General features: G+C 43.4%; 1 protein-coding gene across 1 annotated transcript in view; it reads right to left on the bottom strand.

Annotated features, from left to right (window-relative positions):
• Positions 1-22,626, bottom strand: part of syt12 (synaptotagmin XII) — a 392,188-nt gene extending 369,562 nt beyond the window's left edge. Inside the window, exon 1 of the mRNA XM_039744803.1 lies at positions 22,195-22,626. The gene's annotated coding sequence lies outside the window, so the exon portion shown is untranslated. The remainder of the gene's footprint in view (positions 1-22,194) is intronic.
• Between the last annotated feature and the right edge of the window lie 770 nt (positions 22,627-23,396).

Genomic DNA, 23,396 nt, shown 5'->3' with positions numbered 1-23,396 from the left:
AATATGTTTAAATAGATTTGCTAAATTGACACAAAAGCCATAAATAAATTAAATAATCAAAATGGTAAATCTACGGTTTTCATATCAAAATGAAAATCGTACATTTCAAAAAAACCTTTAAAATCGACCCCAAACGTTAACATTTGTAAAATTTCGGATGCCATTTTCTCTTCAAGTAATGATAGAAATGTGATGAGATCTTTATCGAAAAGCAGTGCCGCACAAAATAAATGTTTAAATTAATTTTGGGGTTAAAGTCAGTTTCTACAGGTTTTGGCAGGAGATTGGATAATTTGGAGTCCTTAGAATAATGGCAGATAAAATGAATATTTGTAGCCATTTAAGCCACTTTGTAGTCACTTTGAGACCTAAAACATCCTTAAATATGAGATGTAAAAAATTTTTAAAAAGCTGAAACAAAATCTGCGCTAATTCATATTTTGGAATTTGGTTTGCTTCATCAAAAACTAGAGATTTTCTCAAAAATTTTGGTCCTAGTCTCATTTTGATACAACAGTTTTCGTGACCCCTAGGTACTATAACATTTAAAGTCATTCGGTTTACGACACGGAGGCGGCGGTTTTGCAGTTTTTAATGCATATAACCGCTCTAATATTTTGAATTACTAGTGCTTAGGGCATCTAAGGGTCTTAATCCGGCCCTAGAAGAGACCCTGGAGAGGTGGAGATATGCTCTAGAGAGGAGAGGAATGAAGGTCAGTAGGAACAAGACAGAATACATGTGTGTAAATGAGAGGGAGGTCAGTGGAATGGTGAGGATGATGCAGGGAGTAGAGCTGATGAAGGTGGATGAGTTTAAATACTTGGGATCAACAGTACAGAGTAATGGGAACTGTGGAAGAGAGGTGAAGAAGAGAGTGCAGGCAGGGTGGAATGGGTGGAGAAGAGTGAGGAGTGATTTGTGACAGACGGGTATCAGCTAGAGTGAAAGGAAAGGTCTACAGGACGGTAGTGAGACCAGCTATGTTATATATGTTGGAGACGGTGGCCCTGACCAGAAAGCAGGAGACAGAGCTGGAGGCGGCAGAGTTAAAGATGCTAAGGGGACAGGACTACAAATGAGGACATTAGAGGGTCAGCTCAAGTTGGTCAATCTGTCAGACAAAGTCAGAGAGGCAAGATTGCGTTGGTTTGGAGATGTGCGGAGGAGAGATGCTGAGTATATTGGGAGAAGGATGCTAAAGATAGATCTGACAGGCAAGAGGAAAAGAGGAAGGCCTAAGAGAAGGTTTATGGATGTGGTGAGAGAGGACATGCAGGGGATGGGTGTAACAGAACAAGATGACGAGGACAGAAAGATATGGAAGAAGATGATCCACTGTGGTGATCCCAAATGGGAATAGCAGAAAGAAGAAGTAGAAGAAGGAGAACTAATCTCATTGGAGCTCACTCAGTGAGACTCGGTGGGAAGTAGTTGGTGGTCTGGCTGTAATGACTGCGTATTGGGTAATGATAAGCCCACCCCACCAATACCAGTGAAATTAATGAAGCAAGTCTGAGAATGTCATGTTCAACTGTGCTGCCCTCTAGTGGCTATGGAGGGTGGATTGAGAATCATAATGCTGCCTAGTCAGTCGCCACTACAAAGTCCTTGTGTGACCTGAGTCACTCTACAACTTACTTGGCCACACACTCTTATATCTCCATTGTATGTTCATAAGGGTGAGACTTACAAGCACGAGATTAAATTCCCCACATAGTTTGATTATATAGAAAAAAATGCAAAATGACTCTTTTTTTTCTTCCATTTTCTTATTGTTGCAGGATAGTGAAACAACAACAACATTTATTTCTATAGCACATTTTTATACAAATGATGTAGCTCAAAGTGCTTTACATGATGAAGAAAGAAAAGTTTATTAAAGACAGAAATCTAAAAATAAGATTAGGCAGTACTAAATAACAAAAAATAATGTAAGGTCCGATGGCCAGGAGGACAGAAAAAACAAAAACAAAAACTTCAGTGAGCAGGAGAAGAAAAATAAAATCTGCAGGGGTTCTGAGGCCACGAGACCACCCAGCCCCCACTGGGCAAGGAAAGGTGTGGCTCTCATGCCAACGGATGTCCAGGGTTTATGAGATTTGAAGACAAATGGCTGGTCTGGATAAGCCCAGAATATAGCTGCTGTGAAAGCTGGCCCGGACACACACAGACGGACATCTTAAGTTCACCCAACACACCGTTTATTTACAATATTTACAAGTTTGTAGTGCATCAACCCCAGTGCCTCTTGCACCGATTCCCCCAAAGTCCAGGGCTCACAGTCTCTGTGCCTTCTCTTCCTGGCCGCCTCCAGTCCTCTCTCCCCAGCAATGTCTCGCTACCTCCCGATATCCACCAATGACTGGAGGAAGGCGGCCCCTCTTATGGGAACCCGGATGGGCTCCAGCTGCTTCCCGGCAATTAGAGTTGGCCACACCCCTGTGTGGCAGAAGTGCCGGCTGCGCACCGGAAGCCGTCCGGGTGTCCCCTGTCGTCTTCCCCCCGGCACTTCCTGGTGTGGCGGAAGTGCCGGGCTCCCGGGATAAATAGGCACTGGGGCGCCGCCTGGCGGTGGCCATGGGTCCCTACAGGGCTGGGCTTCCAAGCCCCCTACCCGAGGCCTCCTGCATAACCAGGACGGATGCCCCCTCTCGGTCTGGAGGAGGCACACGCCCTCCTCTGGTCCTCCTGGGTGTCCTGGCCGGGCTCCAGCCCCGGCCGGGGACCTCAATGCTAATGCGCTGATGAAAGAAGGCAGACTCCGAAGAAGGTTGTAGTAGTGAATTTTTGGACTCAAATCAATCAACTAATTTACTTTTTTATTTATACTTTTTGACAGACGCACACTGACATGGGCCTTCTCAAAATCCTCTCTATATAATGAAGCAGATAATGGAGTTGGCTCCCACACTTAAGGAACAAGACATCATTCCATTTTGGGGCTTTGTAGGACTGGGGGAGGAGAAGACAGTAGAAGCACTAAAGAAGACCTGAGAACTGTGGTGAGAGGGTGATAGGACTCAATGGACCTGCACTTGTCTGTATGACATAAGGACTGTGTCTATGATGTGGATGTGAGAAACACTGGAGCACCACCAGGAACAAGGCCTGTCTGCTGTTCTCTTCACTCTGTACACCTCACACTACAAATATAACAGGAGGTCAGGTCAGTGGCAGAAAGTCTTAGATGATTCTGCACTTATGGGGGGTATTGAGAGGGAGGATGAGACAGAGGAGAGGAGTCAGGTGGAGAACTTTCAGAATTGTCTTCAAATTAACATCAGCAAAACCAAGGAACTGCTTATTGACTTTCACTGCTCCAAACAGGCGCTATGTCTGGTCACTATTCAGGGAGTGGATGTAGAGGTGGTCCAGTCTTACAGATACTTGAAGGCCCACATTAATAACAGGTTGGAATGGTCTTGTAACACTGAGGAACAAATGAAGAAAGGGCAGAGCAGGCTCTTTGGCTTTAAGAGACTACGCTCCTTTAATGTGGGAAGTGACATCCTTCACATCTTCTGCAGCTCTGTGACGGCCAGTCTGTGGTGTGCTGGGCTGGTAACATCACTTCACGAGTGGCCCACCAAATCAACAAGATAATTAAAACAGCAGGCTCAGAGTTTGGATACAGTCTGGACCCCATGGAGGTCGTAGCAAAGGAGGGAATTCAAACAAAACTGAGTGCCATTATGACCAATACTGCACATCCTATCTCTAACACACTAACACTGACAATGAATTGTTCAGCAAAAGTGTGTCAAGAAATGTTAGCGGGGCTCCTTATTACCAACAGCAATGTGATGCTATAGCCTCACCGGGATGCTAACACAGTATAGTACAGACAGATACTGGACAGCAAGATTCTCAATAAGCATTATGCATGAGCTGCAATGAGCAACATGCCAGCAAGTTTACAACAAGGAAAAGATAAGACAATAAATAAAAGCTTAACAATGCTTTGGACTTATGGGCAGGTCGTTTCTTTCATTTTTTTTTTTTTCAGATGTTCCATCATTTGTTTCAGGTACAAGCCTCGCATGTAATATTCCACATTTACCGACCAGTGATTTAAAGGTGGTGCCGAAGCTAAACGCGGTCATGGGTTCCTGGGAAAGTCGAAAGACAGCTATAGGTGAGTCCATTTTAGATTAGTAGTGTAGGTGTGCTGTAACATTTGCATTTGTATCTTAGTACAGTGGTGCTTGAAAGGTTGTGAACCCTTTAGAATTTTCTATATTTCTGCATAAATATGACCTAAAACATCATCAGATTTTCACTCAAGTCCTAAAAGTAGATAAAGAGAAACCAGTTAAACAAATGGAGACAAAAATAATATACTTTCATTAATCATTTATTTATTGAGGAAAATGATTGAATATTACATATTTGTGAGTGGCAAAAGTATGTGAACCTCTAGGATGATCAGTTAGTTTGAAGGTGAAATTTGAGTCCGGTGTTTTCAATGGGATGCCAGTCAGGTGTGAGTGGGCACCCTGTGTTATTTAAAGAACAGGATCTATCAAAGTCTGCTCTTCACAACACATGTTTGTGGAAGTGTATCATGGCACGAACAAAGGAGATTTCTGAGGACCTCACAAAAAGAGTTGTTGATGCTCATCAGGCTGGAAAAGGTTACAAAACCATCTCTAAAGAGTTTGGACTCCACCAATCCACAGTCAGACAGATTGTGTACAAATGGAGGAAATTCAAGACCATTGTTACCCTCCCCAGGAGTGGTCGACCAACAAAGATCACTCCAAGAGCAAGGCGTGTAATAGTCGACGAGGTCACAAAGGACCCCAGGGTAACTTCTAAGCAACTGAACACATTGGCTAATGTTCATGTTCATGAGTCCACCATCAGGAGAACACTGAACAACAATGGTGTGCATGGCAGGGTTGCAAGGAGAAAGCCACTGCTCTCCAAAAAAACATTGCTGCTCGTCTGCAGTTTGCTAAAGATCATGTGGACAAACCAGAAGGCTATTGGAAGAATGTTTTGTGGACAGATGAGACCAAAATAGAACTTTTTGGTTTAAATGAAAAGCGTTATGTTTGGAGAAAGGAAAACACTGCATTCCAGCATAAGAACCTTATCCCATCTGTGAAACATGGTGGTGGTAGTATCATGGTTTGGGCCTGTTTTGCTGCATCTGGGCCAGGATGGCTTGCCTTCATTGATGGAACAATGAATTCTGAATTATATCAGAGAATTCTAAAGGAAAATGTCAGGACATCTGTCTGAACTGAATCTCAAGAGAAGGTGGGTCATGCAGCAAGACAACGACCCTAAATACACAAGTCGTTCTACCAAAGGATGGTTAAAGAAGAATAAAGTTAATGTTTTGGAATGGCCAAGTCAAAGTCCTGACCTTAATCCAATCGAAATGTTGTGGAAGGACCTGAAGAGAGCAGTTCATGTGAGGAAACCCACCAACATCCCAGAGTTGAAGCTGTTCTGTACGGAGGAATGGGCTAAAATTCCTCCAAGCTGGTGTGCAGGAATGATCAAAAGTTACCGGAAACGTTTAGTTGCAGTTATTGGGGGGTCACACCAGATACTGAAAGCAAAGGTTCACATACTTTTGCCACTCACAAATATGTAATATTCAATCATTTTCCTCAATAAATAAATGACCAAGTATAATATTTTTGTCTCATTTGTTTAACTGGTTTCTCTTTATCTACTTTTAGGACTTGAGTGAAAATCTGATGATGTTTTAGGTCATATTTATACAGAAATATAGAAAATTCTAAAGGGTTCACAAACTTTCAAGCACAACTGTAACCTCGAGGTTAGGTATAAATGTTTTTTTTTCTGTTTTGTTATTTAGTGTTTAATTATGTGTATTTTGCTGTCGGATACTTTGACTTTAACTCAAAATGTATGGTTTTCCCGGCAGGCCCGAAATGGTATTTTTCTACTGTGATGGGCGGTCACGGCCACTACCTGACTGGGACAGCAACAGAGTGGAAGGATCAAGGGAGAGGGCATTGGTGAAGCAATACCCCCCCTGGGACACTAGAGGGCAGCCCTCCTGGGCAGCTGTGGCAGCACGGATTCCCGCAGGGCATATTGGGAGCTGGAGTTTGGTGAATCCCTGCAGGGTTCCATGGGGGCCACCAGGGGGACCTCCAGCACACCTGAGAGTGATCTGGAACACTCCCAGGACCTGAATTAGAGGAGCTGCCTCACTCCATTGAATGGTCAGAGTTGGGAGGAAGAATACAAAGCCTGAGGAGGAGTGGAAGCGGATGGACTGGCAGCAAGAAGGGGCCGTATATAGATGTGTGGTGGTGTTGGTAATGTGTGCACGTTTTGCTGTAAATAAATACGGGTGTTGAGCTGAAGCTGTGTGTGTCCGGGTTAGGGTGGCTGTACGCCCTCTGGTGGCTTGTTACACTATGTTTAGGCAAGCTGACCAGGGGATCTGAGAAGCCTTTAGAAGTACAATTGTGGCCGCAAGAGGGGAAACGATCATTCGGAAAGATTTGAGAAGAAGGGTTAGGTTTTGCGAGGTACACCAGGCTAAGAGGTGCCTGGTGGCTGAGCTGTTGGTTGATGTTAAGGAGTGGGTTAGGCTCCTGAGAACCAAAAACAGCTCCAGAGATTTTGCTTTGCGGAGCTGAATGTATGACATGAACTGAAGCAAAGTCCAGTTTTGTTTTATTGGAAGGCTACTGATACCCTTACATGAACTAAAAGTGACTGTGCTTTACATATTCTGTTTTTCTTCTTTGCATTTTTCACAATTTGGTTTGTTTTGTCATGGGGTTATATTTTTATTTTTTGTGCAACCATTTACATCAGCAACTGTTTTTTTTTTTTTTCTCTCTATGGTGGAATAATAAAATGACCTTATTATTTCTCTTGAACATCTGCCCCTCTTCTGCCTCTCTTAAGAACCCCCTCAGTCCTGGTCGGTCCCAAACTACTAGCAGGCCATCTGCTTTAGTAGACAGCTGGTGACACTCAATACACCTGAATAATGCGTCACTGTGAGTGTGACAGCCAAGGCAGAAGTTTTCTTTCTTTATTCTCAGTCTGGTGTGGGTTCAGACCAACATGTATGTGTAAATATTTACTAGGGGGGAAAGCCCCCCAGGGGCCTTCAGTGCCCAACCCCCAGTTGTGGCCAGAATATTACAACAACAACAACAATATTTATTTCTATACCACATTTTCATACAAATAATGCAGCTCAAAGTGCTTTACATGATGAAGAAAGAGAAAAAAGACAAAATAAATAAGAAAACAGAATTAGGGAACACTAATTTACATAGAATAAAGTAAGGTCCAATGGCCAGGGAGGACAGAAAAAAGCAATAAAAACACCAGACGATTGGAGAACAAAATAAAATCTGCAGGGGTCCCATGGCCACGAGACCACCCAGCCCCCACTAGACATTCTACCTAACATCAATGACCTCAATCAGTCCTCGTGGTATTCAGGGTTCACAAGGAAGAACTTGATGGTGACGGTCATGTGGACTTCTGGGCTTTAATCCATCAATGTAGGGACATCATGGCATATATTAGCATGTATATTATATACAGTATACTGTATATATATATATATTAGTAAAATCTGTAAATGTACAAAAGAAAAACTATTATTTATTGGAGTCAAAATCACGAAATTCTATAAATATGTAAAAGAAAAATGAATTATTATTTAATGGGAGTAAAAATCATGAAATGAGAATAAAATATTTACTCACTTACCAATTGGAGTATTCCCGTTAAACTGAGGTCCACTATTCTCAATGAGTATTTATAAGAGACTAAATAAATGACCCATTCATTTTTAACTGACATTCTTATAGATAAAACAGCTTTTTTAAAAACATGACAGGAAAAAGCATGGAAAACTAATGACAAAAACCATAACTTCCTTGATATTTTAGTTTATATTAAAAAATGGAATAAGAATCTGAAAATCTAACATCACATTAAAGTTCGATAAATTCTGAAAATATACCTAACATATATATGTAGGTTTTAAAATAAGCCCAATTTAAAGCGTGACAAAAAAGTGACATAAAATTGTGGCACAAAATTGTTACACTTTTAGGTTTAGAATTTTATATATTAAGAGTAGATTTATGTATGTATTTATTTATTTAAAGAGCTTCTGTAAAAAGCCAAAATTTCTCCCAGGGAATTTTTTCAGCCAAGCAATACGTTACAACTGTATTTGCTCAGACCCGACAGACTGGAATCAACAACTGCAGGAGCTCAGACAAGACTTCATCAGACAAGGTTATACCCCCAAAACAACAGACACTCAAATAAGAAGAGCTACTGCCATACCCAGAGACCACCTTCTGGAATATAAAAACAAAGACAACAAGAACCACATCCCCCTTGTTGTCACCTACAACCCACATCTTGAAATACTTCGAAAAATTATAAAAGAACTTCAGCCAATGCTAAACACTGAAAAATATATTTCCTGAACCTCCCCTCCTGGCATACAGACAACCACCAAACCTTCAGCAACTTATTGTCCGAAGCTCCCTAAATGAACTGACAGCAAATGGCACATCTCCCTGCCTACAGAAAAGATGTAAAACGTGTGCCCACATCTACAATACAGACCGTATAGTTATACCACACTGCCGACTTGAACATCACATAAAGGGATCATTCTCCTGCAGATCATCCAATGTTGTCTACCTAATTCTCTGCATGAAATGTCCTGACACTGCACTCTATGTGGGAGAAACTGGACAAGCACTCCGCCAGAGAATGAATTTACACAGATTCCACATTAAACATGGCAACACAGATGTTCCTGTAGCGGCCCACTTCAACAGCCATGGACACATTGAGAGGGACTTTAAAGTCACAGTGCTTAGGGGCAACTTCAAAACACAGCAAGAGAGAAAAGAATGGGAAGTTAAGCTCATGTTAAAATTGAATACATTACAGCATGGCTTGAATAGAGACAAGAGTTTTATGGCCAGGTATGAGGACTGTTTGCATCTCTCAGACTGACACACATAGCCTGTCTACAAGCCACATTGTTTTGAAAAACTCATCACAAACTTCAAAGAACGTTGTTGGACAGTTATCTTATCCAAAGATCTTGACCATACATTGTTCTTCTCTCTTGTTAAATGAACCCTAGCCTGAAGGAGTCAATTTATTACATTTAAGATTTTTCATTTAAAGATTTACCATTGTTGTTTCTTGTCCTAGTGTGTATAAAAACACAGGGAACTCCAGTTTCTGTATTACATCTGGCCTGAAGAAGGGGCCTGAGTTGCCTCGAAAGCTTGGATATTGTAATCTTTTTAGTTAGCCAATAAAAAGTGTCATTTCACCCAAGGGATAAATAAAGTTCTGTCTATCTATCTATCTATCTATCTATCTATTCAATCAAAAACACAGTTTATTTCTTTAGCACATTTTAATAACAGATAGTAAGTTAAACTGGTTTACAAGATGTCAAAGAAATAGATGCAAGAAAAGAAAAACAAATTAAAATGAAGCAAGAGTAATAATGAATATTTTACAGAAAATAAATTATTACAGACCTACGTAAAATAGATATGTAATGTGTCCAGGTGCGGTACTGCAGGATGGGCAGCAAATCAAAGTTTGAGACGCCAACAGGTTCACCCTGTTTAGTATCGTTTGACAATACAAACAAAAAGTCTCAAAACTTCAACAAAAGTAAATTCCCACTCTGGCTTAAACTATCTATCTATCTATCATATAGTGCCTCTATCTATCTATCTATCATATAGTGCCTTATCTATCTATCTATCTATCTATCTATCATTGTGGACGCTGGCCCGGACACACAAAGACGGACATCATATTTCACCCAACACACGTTTATTTACACTAATAATTATATTTACAAAGTTCAGTCACGTGCACCATAAACCCCAGTGCCTCTTGCACCGATTCCCCCAATGTCCAGGCCACACAGTTCCACTGCCTTTCTCCTGGCCGCCTCTAGTCCTCCCTCCAGCTCCGTCCTCTTCTACCCGACTTCTGCCGATGACTGGAGGGAGGCGGCCCCTTAAATAGGAACCCGGATGGGCTCCAGCTGCTTCCCGGCTTTCCTCTGTAGCCACGCCCCAGTGTGGCGGAAGTACCGGCTGCGCACCCGGAAGCCGTCCGGGTGTCCCCTGTCATCTTCCCCCCAGCACTTCCTGGTGTGGCGGAAGTACTGGGCTCCCGGGATATTCAGGCACTGGGGCGCCGCCTGGCGGTGGCCACAGGTCCCTACAGGGCTGGGCTTCCAAGCCCTTCACCCGAGGCCCCGAACATAACCAGGACGGACGCCCCCTCACGGTCTGGAGGAGGCACAAGCCCTCCTCTGGTCCTCCTGGGCGTCTAATACATAGTGCCTTATCTATCTATCTGTCTAATACATAGTGCCTTATCTATCTATCTATCTAATACATAGTGCCTTATCTATCTATCTGTCTAATACATAGTGCCTTATCTATCTATCTATCATATAGTGCCTTATCTATCTATCTATCTATCTGTCTAATACATAGTGCCTTATCTATCTATCTATCTATCTGTCTAATACATAGTGCCTTATCTATCTATCTGTCTAGGTGGAATGGTGGCTATGAAGCTAGAGATCTCAACTGGCAATCGGAAGGTTGCTGGTTCGAATCTCGTAAATGCAAAAAAGTGAGAAAAGTGCTATGTAAATGCAAAGAATTATCTATCTGTCAAATCAAACCAATCTGTTCATCCCTTCATTACTTTTCCTTGTCACTATCTGTCCTTTATTGGTTTATGTTGCGACTTGTTAGAAATGCACAAGTAGGGAGCAAACACAAGGCTCAGACAATGCCAGTAATACCACCTCCGAGCGTGACTGGGCGCTGTTGGTAACTCTGTCTCCTCTACCGCCTCCACGACAAACCGGCTGTCGAACTTCTGATACAATTCCCAGTGCTGAAAAATGAGAGAATCTGACCTTCCCGCCTCAGACAGAATATAAAGAGGAGTGAAACTGGCAGTCAGCATTCAGTTGTGGAGCTCACATCTGAGAGTGTACTTCAGCTATGTGACCACGAGAGCCCATATGGTCACTAACTGTTCTACAATACTATATCATCTTCTTCTTCATCATCATCTTCTGAGCAGGGTTGTCTGAGGGGCTGGAGCCTAACCTAGCATGCACATGGCACATGGCAGAAACAATCCCCTGAACCGGGTGCCAGTCCATGACAAAAGGACACACTCACACACACTCTAAGGCAAGTTTAGCATCACCAATCCAACCTAACCTGCATGTTAGGTTGGATATGGGGAGAACATGCAAACTCCACGCAGGGAAGACCCAGGATGGAAACCCTGGTATTCTTAATGTGTGGTGGCAGTAGCACTACCTTTGTGCCACCATGCCACCTCTACTAGCCTTTATTTGCAGTTTAATTTTTTATTTTTTCCCATCATTATATCAGGCGTACTCTTATGGTACCTCAACTTCTCTTTCTTTGTCCTTTGTTTTCTAGCAGCACACTGTATATGTATTGTTAATATCCTTTATTTTTAGTCACCTTTAAAATAAGGTCCCAGCACTTCTTCCATTGTGGTTAACATTTCTTGTATTTATCTTTTGTTCCCAGGCCTAAAACCTCCTGCGATTTGTTGCTGGATTTCTTCCACAGTAGCAAATCATCTTCCCTTTCGTCTCATGTTTAATTTCAGGATCAAATAGAAGTCACAGGGAATGAGATCTGGGAAATATGGAGGTGGGGGCAAAATAACAAGAACATTGTATTTGGTCAAACACTCTTCAACTGACACCACGGTGTAAGCAGCTGCACTGTTGTGGTGTGGCCCTGGGTGTGCAGGTGCACGGTCTTTTTTCTTTTCCTGATCCTTGCCGACACACCTCAGCAGTTCGGTGTAATGCTACTGATTAACAGGCTGTACAAGGGGAACTATTAACAGGTCAGGCAATTTGCAGAACCGTAATCAGCATTGTTTTGACGTTCGATACAACCTGAAATGCTTTTTTCAGCTCGAAGAAAAAAAGAAATTGATGAAGTCACGTACATGATTGTAGAACAAATGTCAGAAATACACACTCGATCAATTCATTACAGTTTCACTTGGTGGACTGTTTAACAAAACTGCACCAAACGACACCTAGCAGCACCACCGCAAAAAACTACACCTTATCTCCATACTATTGACCCATTCTGGGAATTTTTATCTATGTGTGTGTATATACAGTATGTATATATACAGTCTGAGGAGATCGTTCCTCTCCCACACTATGCGACTCTTCAGTTCCACCCAGGGGAGTAAATGCTAACATTACTCAAACTTATTGTCTGCTTTTACATGCATTTTTATTACTATTTAATTTAATATTGTTTTTTGTATCAGTATACTGCTGCTGGATTATGTGAATTTCCCTTGGGATTAATAAAGTATATATATATATATATATATATATATATATATATATTATAAGCCAAACCTGATGAGGAAGGCAGCTGCTGTAGGGCATTGCCTCCTCCAAAACGCTAGACGGCAGCTCCACTTTTTTATAGTGGTGCCCCAGAGTCCCACAGGACACCATGGGACTTCATGAATCTATATCTCGGCCCTGTTGGGTGCAGCCAGGGGATGCTGTAGAAGAATCATGGGAGATAAGGTTTTTGCCTGACCCAGAAGTGCTGGCAAATCACGTGGACTGGACAATATAAAAGGACCAGACCGACCTCACAGGGATGAGGCAGAGTTGGGTGGAACACAGACGAAGCTTGTGGGAAGGGTGGAGGAGAAAAGTCAGAGAAAGAAGAAGAATTGTGTGTGCTGTATTGTTTACTTGTGGTTGTAGTGGTGGAATACACTTTGGGGAAGTTTTGTAAAAAATAAAAAGCCCTTTGTGCCTTTAACTTGTGCCTGGAGTCTGTTGTGTTGAGTTTGAGGAGACCCAACTAGCCTTCCAGTGTCCACAATATACAGTATACAGTATATATATATATATATATATATATATATATATATATATATATATATATATATATATATATATATATATATATATATATATATATATATATATATATATATATATATATATTCATAGCATCCGTAGTCTGCAACACAGTCTGATTGTATGGGTACCTGGTAATGCATGTGGTTGGTCGGCAAGTCGCAAGATAGAATGTTATATAGTTTTACTGTCAAATAATGCAAAGAGTACACGACACGTGTTTCGCCCTTACTTGGGCTCATCAGGCATATACACTCTACTGCATCCCCTCACGGGGATCAAACCTTGGACGTCAGCATCAGAGACGAAGTCCCTTTACACCGAGCCACGGTTATGTGATTCATTTATTTGACAGCCTGGTGATCGGAGTAATTACATTCATAGCATTTGTACTTTGAAACACGTGTCGCGTACTCTTTGCATTATTTGAGAGTAAAATATATATATATATATATATATATATATATATATATATATATTCATCCATCCATTATCCAACCCGCTATATCCTAGCTACAGGGTCACGGAGATCTGCTGGAGCCAATCCCAGCCAACACAGGGGGCAAGGCAGGAAACAAACCCTGGGTAGTGCACCAGCCCACTGCAGGACACACACACACCCATGCACACCAACACACCAAGCACACACTAAGGGACAATTTAGGGTCGCCAATGTACCTAACCTGCATGTCTTTGGACTGTGAGAGGAAACCGGAGCACCCGCAAGAAACCCACGCAGACACGGGGAGAACATGCAAACTCCAGGCAGAGAGGAACCAAGAAGCGAGGCAGCAGCACTACCCACCATGCTGCCAATATATATATATATATATATATATATATATGGGGCACCAGAACTCAGTAACACAACCCACGATATATGAATAAATCAAAGAATATTTATTCCACCAAACACCTTTTACAGACCTCTTTTCAGCAATATGCTACAATTATACAATAAATTAACAACAAACCAATAATTCTTCCTCCTTCTCCCCTCCTCTCAGTGGTACCCGCTGCCTCCCAACTCACTCGTTCATGTGCTGCAGTGACTTTTCTTATGCTAGATCTGGGAATGTCTCCAGGGCCATTCCACATATTCTGGGCAGAACAAAAGTAGGGAGGTCCTCCACCGACTGTACTTTCTTTTGGAATGTGAGGACACCACCAGGGCTGCACTTCTGGACTCCATAGCCCAAGCATCCCTGCAGGTGTCCCAACTAGGCTCTCATGTAAGGACCTCTCCCACCTGATGTATGGGGAATGGAACTGCTCCCAAGTTCTGGCTTCTACTGGACCATCCATTATTTTATACCAGCTGGACACAAGGTTATCTCTTTGCCCATTCAGACAATCCATTCATCGTTTCTCTCATTGTGTGAAACCATATATATTATTATATATATATATAAATAGAAGATCCTGGTAGAACTTCCAAGGTACCAAGCCTGCCTAAGAAGGCCCTGAAGAAAAAAGAAGATCTAGCTTTTCCAGTCACATAACTCCAAATGAGAGTTACAGAACAAAACCAGAAAGAAGGATGTGGCATTCACTTATGTCCTTGACATGGGATGGAACTGTGCCAGGGAACCTCACTCAGCTAACCGGGGGGCAGACTTTTACAATTTGGTTACTTCAACCCTCCTGCTCCATTAACTGTGATAAAGGTTTACATTTAATGGTCAGAAAGGGCAATCACTGTGCCAGTCTGTGGCAGTTGCAGAATAGCATTTAATGTAATTTAAACTGATTGTATCATGAATGTCCCTTAAGAAATCAGAACCGCCACCATTTCCAGCTGTCCTTGCTTGTTCTTTATGAGTTCATGTGTCTGAGTTTCTCCTGCATGATCATGTAGCTGGGTGTTTAAAACTTTCACTGCAGTTCCTAAGTATATCATTAGTATTCTATAAACATTCCTAATTAGTAGTAATGAATTACTTTTACATTGTGTTTTTCTCATTACTCAAAGCACTTTACATAGAGAGTGGGGAGCCACTTCACCCACCACTAAAGTGTAGCAACCACCTGGGTGATGTGATGGGAGCTGTTACTACGCCATTACGCTAACTACGCTTTAGCTGTGTTAGGTGGTTAAAGGGTAAGAGAGAAAGAGACAGTTAGAGACGGGGATGATTAGGGAGGCAGAATTGACAATGGCGTAATGGGAAATTTAGCCTGGATGTTGGGATAACCCCTTCTTTTTTTTAAGGATGCCCAGTCAGAACCTCAGTTTTACATCTCATCTGAAGGACGGTGCCATATTTTACAGCACAGTGTCCCCATCCCTGTACTGGGACTCACATTTAGACTACATGGTAAGCTCCCCCTGTTGGCTTCACCAACACCCTTTCCAGCAGCAACCCAAGCTTTTGCTAGATGGTCTCCCATCCAAGAACTGGCCAGACCCGAATATGCTTAGCTTCAGATGGATGACCTCTCCTGAGCTGCAGGCGGTATGGCTGCTGACATACAGATTCTATATACAGTATATCAATATCTCTATATATAATCTTCATTTGGATCTTTATCTTTGTTTGTCCGTGAATGAATTAGAAGAAGAAGCACTAGATGGCAGTAGAGAGACAGCTAAAACATAGACATTGCATTAAGAATCTCCTTCAGGCTTATACTACTGAAGACTGTAGTACGCCAGTCACACCTCAAAACACAGACATTCAAACTAAACAGATTCTTGTGCTTTAAATTAACTAAAGAGATCTTCATTTAGATCTTGATCTTTGTCCGTGAATTCCATGCATGCGTAGACCACCTTCCAGTTTAGTACGTTGTTGTTACTCACGGATGGACGGGGTGGTGGACAGTGTTACGCTGGTTAGCTCCTGAGGCCTGGTTAGAGAATGAGATTGCCGAAGATAAAAGGTACGTGCCTACGTAACATATGAATGAAAGAAAGACAGTGGGTAGAATGACTGACAACGTAACAGCACGTTCCGGAAATTATTATTGTTACGTTGTAGCCGGCGAGTGCTGCGCGTCTCACAGTTGTACCGTGGTTTGCTCACATGTCAGTGAAGTGATCCCTATTTATGCTTTAAAGAGCCTGGATACCTATGTGTCCCCTTTTTATAACCATTGCTCCGTGTATATTGCCTTACTCTTTGGATTGCCACAAAGCAACCTGCGAGATTGGAGAAAAGTTGAGAAGACATCATGAGAGGAAACGATAGCATCGTGAAAACGAGATGGACTGTGAACGGACAGAAGCAGAAATGCTCCTAACACCACCACATAATTACGATTCGGACAGTGATTCTGAGTAGGCCGTTCCTTTCGAATCAATGTCCAAGGGTTTTCTTTTGTAATTTTGTTTCCCTTATAAAAAATCATAATATTGTGCGACGAAGGGCCCAGTTCACGACTGGCAACCGCATTTAAACAGGGAGCCCTTCACAGACTACTTTAACACGTGCAACGTAGTTGGGTGCACATGGCTAGTTTATATATAACTGTGTTATCGATTCCCTTCGAAAAACAAATTATCTACTACTACTACAAACACATATGCACACTCACACACTATATAAATGAACACAGTATATATTGTAGCCAGTGGGAGGTGCTCTTGAGCAGACCCTACACTCACAATGGTCCAACTTGTGATAACGCAAATGTCCAGAAACAACTGATTTATTACAGCAAAGTATGTCTCAGGAAAGCACAGGGCCTAACAATAAATGCTAAGCCCCACCGGGGGCCTGACTCCATAATACACAATACTTCATCACCTGCCTAATTTTCTTCTTCTTCTTCTTCTTCTCTCTTCTGTCCCACCTATAGTCCTACCATTCCTTTCTTTTCTTCCTCCATCTCCTTACCTTCACTTCACTCCTGACACCAGGCTCACCTGGCTGGAGGAAGAGGAAGGAGATTTCCATTCAAGTGTCGCTCTTGACTTCACTCAATAAGCCGTCTACTTACAGGGCCGGGCACACCTGCATTTGGCTGCATCCTGGGACTAGTTTCCTGCTGCTCCTTTGGAGCCAAAAGGACTAAGAGGTGGTCTCTAGTCCCCCTTTGGCAGCCTTCTCTACTCCATCTGGGTCAGGATCTCCAATTCCCAAATGGTTCCTTTGTATCCTGTCCAGAAAGTGGCCTCCAACTAACCTCCAGAGGACACATTGGCCTTCGGTCAGGGCAGTGGACCCAACCAGCTTCTGGAATGGAAGAAAAACTTCTGTAGTGCACCTATAGAGCAGACTCAGTATTTGGACCCCTTGAGTTTCTGAACACTTTATTGTGTTGCATACTTAATTTTAAATGAATAAATTTCTTGTTTGCGCCATTCAATGTACACTCAATGACCCATAATGGCAAATTGAAAACGTGTTGTCGGAAATGTATTACAAATTCTAAACTGAAATCTGTCATTCATAGAAGTATTGTGACCCTTTGCTGTGGCACACCAAATTGTATCTTATTTGGTTTAATTCTTCTTGAGATGTGTCTCATACTTGACCGGAGTCCAACTGTGGCAAACTGAATTGATTGTTCGTCATTTAGAAAGGCACATGTACACTCATGTATAGGAGGTCCCCCAATTCACAGTCCATGTCAGGACAAAAACCAAGCTATGAAATCCAAAGAACTCTCCACAGTCAAACTGTGGTGAGGCACAGATCATGGCAAATGGGGCATCAAGCCATTTCTAGAGTTCTGAATGTTCTCAGGAGCACATTGGCCACAAGAATTGTGAAATGCAAGACGTTTTAGAATCACTAGAGTTGGATGTTCACACAAACCGAGTAACTGGCATGAAGGAAACCGGGGTGTCAGCGAACCCCAAACCCCCAGCACGAACACACACAGAGTCCCGGGTTCAAATAAAGGTGTGTTTATTACACCAAAATACACAACACCTCCACAAAGTAACACAAAAGCACAGGTTTCTCTCTCCTTAATCCACTTCTTCTCCACAGTTCCTTTCACCACCCCACTGCCTTCCTCCAGTTGAGTGTTGCCCTACGTCCTCCCAGCTCTGACTCGCCTGGGTGTGCGGTCCCTATTATTAAGGACCCGGGAGTACGTCCGGTGCCAGGGCCACTACCCGATGAAAATACTTCTGGGTCATATGAAAGTCCATTGCAGCAGGGAGTTTGTCTCCCTGCAGCACCCTCTTGTGGCACCCAGTAACCCCATCAGGGCTGCTCTGCCAGACTACATCTCCCGGCATGCCCTGCTGGCTTCCCACTGGGCACTGATATGCGGGGCTGCTGCCATCTAGCGTTGTGGGATAGTAAAAAGCCCCCAGTAACATCTTCCCTTTCCAGTGGGCTGTCTGTCCATCCATTCTGGTCCTTCCTTCCAGATCTGATTCCTTTCTCCATCCCGGCCAGGATGCCTATCTGCCTGTTAGGAGCATCCCATCTGATTAAGGAACCGTTCTCTCTTCTGACCGGGATGCCCACGCAGCCCATATGGCATCTACACCGGGCAGGAATGGCTTTGTTTAGAGAGGTGACTAAGAACCCAGTGATCATTCTAACAGAGCATCAGAAGTCCTCTGCTGAGATGGGAGAACCTATTAGAAGGACAGCCATCTCAGCAGCACTCCATCCATCTGGTGTTAATGGTAAAGTGGCAGGACAGGAGCCACTCTGTAGGAAAAGGCATACGACAGTTTACAGGACTCTTAGAGCATAAAGAGAAAGATTCAAGAAATTGAGCTCTTTGTGCAAAACTCAAAAACAATATGTCTAGTGAAGACCTGGCACTGCTCATCACCTGCTTAAAGCCATCCATACGTTGGCAGCTTCATGGCTATGGGGGTGCTTCTCAGTGGCAGGGACAAGATTGAGGGAAGGATGAATGTAGCCAAATACAGAGCGGTCCTTGCAGAGTGCACGTGACCTCAAACTGAGGTGACAATTCGCCGTTCAGCACATTAATGACTTCCAAGCATACAGGCAAGACAACACTGGAGTGGCTTTGTGACAAGTCTCGGGGCCGTCCTTGTGTGGCTCCGTCAAAGCCCGGACATAAACCTCATAGAAAACCTGTGGTGAGACCTGAAGATGGCAGTTTGGCCAATCTATGGGAGCTGGGGAGGATCTGCTAGGATGAATGGGATAAACTGACCAAATCCGGGAGTGCAAAGCTTACGGAGACTTACCCAAGCAGACTCAATTTAGGAATTGCTGCCAACGCAGCTTCTACAAACTACTGAGCCTGAGAGATTACAGTTTTTGATTTTCACTAAATATGTAAGCCTTTCTGAAAACATGCTTTCACTTTGTCATTATGGATTATTCAGTGTAGGTTACTGAAGTGGTGCAGTGGGCAGCGCTGCCACCTCGCAGTTAGGAGTCCTGGGTTCGCTTCCCGGGTCCTCCCTGCGTGGAGTTTGCATGTTCTCCCCGTGTCTGCGTGGGTTTCCTCCCACAGTCCAAAGACATGCAGGTTTGGTCCATTGGCGGTCCTAAATTGTCTCTAGTGTGTGCTTGGTGTGTGTGTGTGTGTGTGTGCCCTGTGGTGGGCTGGCACCCTGCCTGGGGTTTGTTTCCTGCCTTGCGCCCTGTGTTGGCTGGGATTGGCTCCAGCAGACCCCCATAACCCTGTAGTTAGGATGTAGCAGGTTGGATAATGGATGGATGGGTAATTGTCAGAAATGGCAAGTGTATCCATTTTAAAATTAAATCTGCAACACTAAAAAGTATGCAGTAAGTGAAGGAGTCTGAATACTTTCTGAAGGCACTGATGATGCTTATACAGCTGGAACGTTGCGTCTTTAACCTTCTTTTCTTTTCAGCGTGGACCCCCTTTACATTTTTTTGCTTTCTCGTTTCCAGATGCATGCTGACGCAGCCGTTCACTAACTCCAGTTCATTACATTTTCTGACTCAGCTCAGTGCAGGGTCACAGGAGGCCAGAGCCTATCCTAGCAGAATGCGGAGCAAAGCAGGAAGCAGCCCTGGAGGAGCCCGCATTCACTCACCTGCATATTCACACGGGGCTCATTGTCTCTCATCTCTTTGGGCAGTGGTTCTCAAACTGTGGGGCAGGCCCCCTTAGGGGGTGCAAAGTAACAAAAAGGGGGGCACGAAGATGTGAAAAAAAGAAAACAAGAATCAAAAATATGAAAAATACATCTATTGAAACCAAAACAAATTAAATTAAACTACATTCTGATACTAGAAAAATAAATGTCGATAAAAGTTAAGTAGGTATAATAAAATATGTATCTATGATATATCATTGATTAAAAAAGAACAAATTGGTATTAGTGGGCTCCTTTCAAAAAAATGTTAGGGGGGCGCGATTAAAACTGTTATGAAAACTCGGGTCGCAAATACTTAAAGGTTGAGAAACTCTGTCTTTTGGGGATGTACTGTAAGAGGAAAACCAACAGGGAAATGGAGGGAACCATACAAACTCTAGAACATCAGAACATCAGAACACTCGAGACGAGAACAGGCCATTCAGCCCAACAAAGCTCGCCAGTCCTCTCCACTTATTTCCTCCAAGAGAACATCAAGTCGAGTTTTGAAAGTCCCTAATGTCTTACTGTCTACCACACTATTTGGTCGCTTATTCCAAGTTTCTATCGTTCTTTGTGTAAAGAAAAACGTCCTAATGTTTGTGTGAAATTTACCCTTAACAATTTTCCAACGGTGTCCCCGTGTTCTTGATGAACTCATTTTAAAGTCACAGTCTCGATCCACTGTACTAATTCCCTTCATACATTGAGTACCAGGTGGCAGACATGAACCCTGGCCACTATATCCGTGAGGCATCAGCGCTCACTACCACGATCTCAGAAAAAAACAAAAAAAAAACCACATATTTATTCTAAATTAGGTGTCACAGTGGAGATGGACCCAATCCTGGCAGCACTGGCATAGGGTAGGAAGCAGCCCTGGATGGGTTGTCAGTCCACTGCAGTACCTAATCAACCCACTGCACATGGTGGGGGCAATTCCCATGCCCATCGTGCCCCCAGGGTTTGCCTTTCCCGAATTGGCCTGATCTCCCACCAGCGCACACACACAGGAGGGCGAATGACGGAGATGGGCAAACAGATGGACATCATCAGATCATTGAACTGCCATGACAAAATACTATATGCAGTATACTGTTGTATTTTAAAACCCACTTAGTATCTGGGGCCCATAAGGCAGCACTGGGCACAAGTAGAAGCCAACCTTGAATAAGATGCCAGTCAACCACAGGGCAAGCACAGACATACGTACACCCACACTGACTCAAAGGGCACGTTATTTCAGTCTCAGCACTGGGAACACTTCATTACTCAATAACAAAGAAATCCCTTGGAACTTTCTGATACTTGTAGACTTCAAAGGTGCATTTTAGAAAAACAAAATACATAACACTCTGCCTTGTTGCGTTTCCAGGTGTTCTCGACTCCTTCTGTCAAATTGTCCCGACTTTAACGGTCCAAGCCCCGCTCCTATTGTAAAAAAAATACCCACAGCTGTGTTTGATTTCTAGACAGGGTCTTTATTCTCGAGCTAATCCGACTGTACTGATACGAACTTCGGGGTTCTGTTCTGAAATTCTTTACAACAATCAATTCATTTTGATTAAACCCTTATGCTTTGTCATTTCATATATCGTGTGATCGTGTTTTGGCTTATTTTCTATTCTGCTGCTGTGTGAAAGGTGTCATATCAAACAATGAGTAAGTAACTCGTTTAAATTGCTTCGGATGCAGTTTAATACTTGCTTGAAAGTACTAACAGTACCGGGAATATTTCGCATCTTGCAGAAATAGGAATTGGAATCCAAACACTCCAACCAAAAGGGAGCTTCTTGCGCACAAAGAGTGAACGTACAGTCGAACTGAATCTCCGCGTCTCGTGTATCGGCGAAGGATCCTCTTGAAATAAAGCGCCACAGTACAGGGGGCACCACTGAGCCGGCTGATGCGGTTACACACGGCAACTTAACACGGGGTCCCTGCCTGGCCGTGACGAGCAGGGTCGCAACGCTCCGCTACCATCCTAGCACGAGATTCCGGCTCGAAGGATGAGCCCGCATTCCCTAGGCATTTGACAAAAGCAAACAAATCGATCACCCCGACCCGACTGTCAACACATCCTCCAGCACTTGCTCTCCCTTGCATTTGCTGCACGATCAGCAAAGTTCCGGCACAAAGCTGCATGATCCCAGTGTGGGATGGCACTTCACTCGCCCGGCTTGGCGGCACTCACCTTATTTGCCGGAGTTCGTTGTGGTGCAGTACGAGCGAAACTCCGCAGTTTTCTCAGTCAGGCTACTGATCCAGTATTTCCATGAAGCGACGGGAACGCCGGAGATCAATGCGGGGGGAAATAAAATCCTGGTCTGGTTACTCTTCCCGGGATAATACGGGGAATAAAAGAATGAAATGTAACACAAATAAATCCCACGATGAGGCAGCGTGCGAGCGGCAGCTGGAGGCTGGCGGTTTCGGCTCCTGCGCTCCCCGTGCGGAGCAGTTGCGCTCAGTCGCCGTTTGCTGCTTCAACATTGAGTGTGCAAAGCCTGCTAACTGCATTTCTGCTAGCGAGCCCACCTCCTGACTGCAGAAGTCCCACCCCTGCAATGCAACTTCCAGGACTTGAAGACTACAGGACCGACCGAGCGGCCAGCCGTACCGGAGTCCAGTCGAGTGGAAGAGATCGCGCTTTTTTTCGATGAAAAACGAGTCTCGCATTGCCAGCTGTTATTTAAGACCACTGAGTTCACCGCGTGAAGCGTTTTCGCTGCGTGGCATCCCGTAATAAAACTATAAATAATGAGCCTAATTTACAACCGTATGGCATTTTTATATCTTTTTTTTCACGCAGGTCGAATTGGATTAAATTGTGAATCCCGATATTGTCAGACACCTTTTAATCTGGTAGAATTTAAAACACATTGGTACTGATGAGGAAGCCCCACAGTCAAAGTATTCATTCATGGTAGGAGGGCACGGTGGCGCAGTGGCTGGCGCGTGCGGTGTTTAAAACACCTGGGTGAGGTTTGTACGTTCTTAAAATTTTTGCGTGCCTTTTTCTTCAACTTTGCAGGCTATTTTCATTTTCTAAGTGTGAGCCATATTGGAGGCTTATATGTTTATTTTCATATGTACTGTGGGATGGAGTGAGTGACAGCCTGTCCAGGGCTTTGCCCTGCTTTATGCATACTGCTATCTGGATAGGCTCCCGCACCCAATGACACTGGGTTTAAATTTAGCAGGTCTGAGAATTTGACATCTCATATAAAGCCATGTACACTTGATAAAGGTACAACTGGTCCCAAGCATCATCTACCTTTTAGAATAGCTTTCCAACAGACAGATTTACTTGAGAACATAAAAATATAAATATGACAAACGAGAGGAGACCACTTGGTCCATCAAGCTCCTTTGTTTAGCTCATAGCCAAGCTGT

The sequence above is a fragment of the Polypterus senegalus genome, chromosome 1, assembly GCF_016835505.1.
Source record: "Polypterus senegalus isolate Bchr_013 chromosome 1, ASM1683550v1, whole genome shotgun sequence".
NCBI classification, from domain to species: domain Eukaryota; kingdom Metazoa; phylum Chordata; class Cladistia; order Polypteriformes; family Polypteridae; genus Polypterus; species Polypterus senegalus.
This window is presented reverse-complemented; position numbering and strand designations above follow the sequence as displayed.